The 5742-nt window shown below is 34.2% G+C and overlaps 1 pseudogene; it reads right to left on the bottom strand.

The window, feature by feature from the left end:
- Nucleotides 1-1172: 1172 nt before the first annotated feature.
- On the bottom strand, nucleotides 1173-5165 carry LOC145075978 (vacuolar cation/proton exchanger 3-like; annotated as a pseudogene).
- Nucleotides 5166-5742: the final 577 nt, after the last annotated feature.

Here is a 5742-nt window from a genome sequence, read left to right as displayed (position 1 = left end):
AGTTGTCCTTAGTCCGAGACTATGGATAAGACATAGATATTTGTTATTAATCCAAGAATATGGATTAAGACATAGTCAGTTGTCCTTAGTCCGAGAGTATGGATATGACATAGTTATTTGTTTAGATCCGGGAGTATGGATTAGGTAAATAGATAAATTTTAGATCCAGGATTATGGATTAGGTAAAGAGGTAAAGTTTAGATCCGAGAGTATGGATTAGGTGATTTTGAACTAAGTGTTCACCATATGTACTCTAAATATCCTGGCAGCTGCGACTAAAGGATAATATTGGTAGCTGTACCTAATAGAGAATGTCATAATCTTGGCAGTTGTGCCATAGGCAACGATGGACTTCGTGCCTATTCCTTAGGAGAATCCTTAGGAATGAAAAAGTAAATGATAGATGATTCTTAGGGTAGGTCCTTAAGAAATAAATAAAATAATGGGGATGGGTAATTGGGTTGATTGTTTGATATTTAAACATAATAATTATATGATTGTGGGTTGAAAACCCTATGTACTCACCAGGTTTCCCAACCTGACCCACTCAGTCTATTTGTATCATAGGTATCGATACAAACACTACTAGAAAAATAGCCTTTTACGATGCTCATTGTGCGTCGTAAAACGCTCAGACGACGCGCAAATGCGTGTCAAGGAAGGCCCTGTCATAAAGAGAGACGACGCACTTTTGCGTGTCGTCTATAGACGACGTGCATTTACGACGCTCATTTATGACGCGCATTTACGATGCACGGTTATGACACGCAATGCGTATCAAGGAAGGCCATGTCATAAAGGAACACGTCACGCATTTGCGTGTCGTAACCTTACGACGCACGTGTTTATGACATGCAATGCGTATCAAAGATGCCCCTGTCAAGAAAGGCCATGTCATAAATGAAGACGACACACATTTTTGCGTATCATAATTTTAATTTTTTTAAAAAAAAATTATTTATAGATTTACTGATTTTCAAATTAAGTTTGCATTTCATGTCTCATAATAGAAAATAATACAATACATTGCACAAAAGTTAATGTCATACAAATACAATACATTGCACAAAAGTTAATGTCATACAAATACAATACATTGCACAAAAGTTAATGTCATACAAATTATATTATTTCTTTTTTATTTTTCAAAAGTAAGAAAAATAAATTTTTTATTATAGATTTCTTGGTATTAATTTTTTTTGTTTGTAAATATTCCAAGCATGTCCTTCAGATTTGATTCCAATTCCAATTCCAATTCTCTTGATGGATTCCATTCCTTCAAAAATACAACTGACATTAACTCGTTTAACATAAGGAACGGGAACAATGAATTCCCCAACATCCAGATCTCCAATTGATATTGACAAACACAAGCCACGAGGCCAGCATCTCAAAGGACCAATCTACCAAAAAATAAGTTTAAACAAGTTATATTTTTCTTTAAATATAAAAAATAAATAAACCCATTTTTCAATAATATTAAATATGTGATGTGATTAAAAGAGCCATATCATACCTGTGCACCACCATCGACATTATGCCGGCCGACTTCACCACCACTAGCAGGGACACGCTCTCTCCTACAAAAATAAACAAAAAATATATAAATCATCAGATACTGAAATAGGACTAAAAAAAAAAGAAAGCATAATATAAGATCTGATAACTTATTCTTCTTCACTGCATTAAAGTCTGTGATCTGCTTATAGATAATATAAGCCTCCTTCTTCATACTCAAGTATGCAACGTGAATCACCAACAGAAGCTACGGTTATAACTGATCCTTCAACAATCACAAATGTCATAGTTGTTCCTGATGATTGAACTGAATTCATAACAATCCATAAGTAAGGAATCAAACCAATTAGTTGCTTATAACTCTGTGATACTACATGCATTCAATATAAAATCACCGAAAGCAAAAAGGAAATATTTATCTGTTTTCACAAATCCTGCCACTAAAGCCCTAAGCAACACTGCAATCCATTCATCCCGGTTAAGGTAATAGTAGTATGCAATAATAATAACTATATGCCATCAAGGAAAGTCAAACTAGAACATACAATTGACTTGAAACTCTTTATGATGAATTCAAAGCTTTAAGGTTTATCTTCTGCAAAACCAGAGACAAAAGTCAGTTCCATAAACAATGTAGAAGAAAAAAGGTCTAGTCAAAAGTCAAATGAAAGAGAACAATGGCTATAACTTATGTATAGATAGATGGTCTATATATACAAAGAAACTTGCAGCAACTATCAAATAGCAAAACACAAGCATTACTCCTTTGAAGTAATTGGATGTTCCATCCTACAAATATATAAAAGAACCATTTTTGAATGAAAATTTTAATTTAGTCAAATTTTTGTAAAAATATATGAATATGAGGCTTACTTGCAACATGAAAGCCACTACTAGAACTGTCATAATAAGAGTTGTTGTCTCAAAAAGTTGAAAATTTAGGTCCAAAGGACTCCCCATGATCCACCCAACAACCACACAAAATGGAATCTGCAGTTACAAACACAAAAATTTTAAAATAAAAGTTAGTATTTGTTTAAATTATGTTGCTATTTCTTTAAATTAACCTTTCTTTTAATATACAGAGAAAAAAACACGTACAACAAACATAGATATTTGTGTTGAGGAGCCAATCGCGACTCCTAAAGAGATATCCTGCAAAGAATGTAACTAAAAATATTTAAAAAACTAAATAAAATGAATTATGATTCTTGTAATGACTAATAACTTACAAGCTTGTCTTTCATGACAAACATGATGGCACTTGCATGTTCTGCTGCATTTCCAACAATAGGAAGAAGGATGACACTGATAAATGCTATAGGGATATTCATTGCAACAGAAGCACCCTATAAATGGAAATCATGTCTATATTTTAGAAAATAGGTTCATTGATTATTAGTTTAAGATAATTATTCTGATACCTCAATGGAGTTGACTAGATATTCTGAAAGAATGGAAATGAAGAGTGTCAAGATGTTGAGCCAGATAACACATTCATACTTTGAAATATTAGGAGATTCTTCATCATCATCATCTGAATTGTCTTCTTTTGGGCTATCTTCCTGATATTTCTAAATCAATATTAGAAAACTAATGTGTTTATATAGATTTAAATAAACGAAACTTAAAGTCATTTATTTAACTTTAACATAAAATGACAGATTATTATCTTACTTTAATCATATCGCATTCTCTTTTTGTGAGACTTGATATTATCTTACTATTTCTGTCTGACATCTTACATGATACTCATATTATCTTAATGTATTCTCTCTTTCTAATAAAGAGCATATAGTCTTAATGTAATCTTTCTCTTTTTCTGACATATGATATTTCTTACTATAATGTTAATGAGCCCATAATATAGGGACTTTGCTGAATATTTCGCTTCGTTTTATTACTAGTGTATGCTTTCTTCTAAAAGGAGGGTGTATAAATGCCAATCACCAACCTCAGTGATTGGTGAATACGAATTCTTCTGTGTAGTCAACTGAAGAAACAAGTAGGCCCCATATGTAATAAGCATTACACAACTGCTAAATCTTGAAAGGGCCAATTCTGACTTTCCAAAATGCAATTCAGTGTGTGTGAAGTGAAAAATAGCAGGGAATAACAGACACATCACTGCCATTAACAACAACCCTAAGCTCATCACAACATTTGGCTGCAAACAAATCGGTATTCATCAAAAATCCAAGTATGTTGAAAGGATTCAAGAAACTTTGACCTCATTTTAGTAATTAACTTACCTTGTAAAAAACCTATTCCTTTTTAGGAAGAAAGATTCCTCCACAGAAAAACGTGCATCCAAGAACAAGCAACATGTTTGCCAAAATTGACCCTAGTAATGATTGTTGCACAACACGTAGCATACCATGGAATTGAATTCCTTCACCCTCCCCTAGGAATGGTGAAATACATCAAACAAGGAATTAAATTGTATCTCGAATATGTCAAAAACATAGAATTTTTTTTTATAAAAAAATGAAGCAAACAAACAATCAAGCTTAAGTGGTATAAAAAGAAACCGAATTACTATGATGCATTTGTCAAATTCTTGATATTTTTAAGCAAACAGACTCACCCAAACTTGTTTTAAGCTTCAAAAATATTTTATCCCGACTCTTGCTTGAAACTTTACTAAGCCTATCCTGTAATGAGTGTCGAAGAGCACCTGTTGGTGGACAAAAAGAGCATTCAGATTCAATAATCACACACACACACACACACACACACACATATATATATATATATAGAACCCTATTACTAAATGTGTGTGTATGTGTGTGTCGAATTGGCTTAAGCCCTTAAGTATGATATGAGGACTCACTTGTAGACACAGGTTGGGATTTTCTATCAATCTGCAGTACAATTGATTTGCTGCTTAAGTTACCATCCCTCTTTAATTCAATACATATAGGCGCGCGAGTTGCACCACCTTCACCAATTGGCTGCTCAAGTTAATTTGAAAATTGAAATGACTTGTTTTGTTATCATAATGAATTAGAAAAAACATAAAGTGAATATATATGTCCAGATTGAATATGAAAATAAAGAAAAATGAAGGTCGTACCAGAGCAAGATACCCAATCAAACTATTCAAAACTGTTGATTTACCTGCACTCTGAACAATTGGTAGCCCATAATTAGAAATGAACTATTTAAGATCCATAAATTGGTAAACCTGAAAAAGCAAAAGGGTAGGCTAGCAAGATCAGACTGGCTCCATGATTAGCTAAACAGTAGACCCCTAGCAGTTGATGAGTGGAGCCTGATCTAGTAGAAAGCATAATGCATATTAATACTTCGACATATGGCATTAAGCAACAGTAGATGAGTTTCTGATGCAAGCAATAGTTTTGAATCACCTATATGCTAAATTGGAATCTAAGCAAAAATAGTTCCCAACTACATTTAGAAAAAGATCCATCAAAAATAGGGATCGCAACAAAAACAAATTGAGAGATCCACTGACTTAGTCAATCAACACAAAAGCAAGTAGTCAGATCAAAAGAGCTCATGTAAGACAAACTTACGGTATTGCCAAGAGCAACAAAATTAAGAAATGTGGAAGGGCGTTTTGAAGAAGACGATGAATTTGCATCAACATCTTCATCATTAAGCAAAGCCACAACCTGCCGCATCGAATCCGCAAGTTGAGCCAATTCTTCAATCTACCAAGCTTGCACTGAGGGACTATAAGGTTAGGGAAAAAAAGTTGGATTGCCAGTGAAACAATCACTTGCAAATCGGAAAAAAAATAATAAGAAGGGAGAAAAAGGGTTGTAATCGAACCAGAGGAAGAAAGAGGAAGAATAGGCACATCTTTTCTTTCTTCTTGTTTTCTTTTCGCTCTCAAACTCTGGCTGTAAATAGAAAAGCGTGAGAGATATTGAGAGAATAGACACAAGAGAGACAGAGATATTGATTCAGGTACGGTTGAGAGGTAAGAACATTTAATCATTTGAAGAATAAGGAATTTGGATGGGCGAGGTGGGGACGAGGAAAACTTGTTTCCTGTGAGATCCAAAGCACAAAAGCCCTAGTTTTTCCAATTTTGGGATTGCGTGTCTTTAACATGTGAGAACGTGGGTGAAGGCGGGGGACCTAGGGCTTCTTGTTGGAGGCGTTGGAGGTGGGTGAAGGCGGAGGCCCTAGGGCTTCTTGTTGCTAATTCAAAGATCAACATCGATGGTAGAAGGTGGAGGCACCAGTAGAAGG

The sequence above is a fragment of the Lactuca serriola genome, chromosome 9 (assembly GCF_051521515.1).
Source record: "Lactuca serriola cultivar US96UC23 chromosome 9, Lser_US96UC23_V15, whole genome shotgun sequence".
In the NCBI taxonomy this organism is placed as follows: domain Eukaryota; kingdom Viridiplantae; phylum Streptophyta; class Magnoliopsida; order Asterales; family Asteraceae; genus Lactuca; species Lactuca serriola.
The sequence above is the reverse complement of the archived record's forward strand: the minus strand, read 5'-3'. Positions and strand labels throughout refer to the sequence as shown.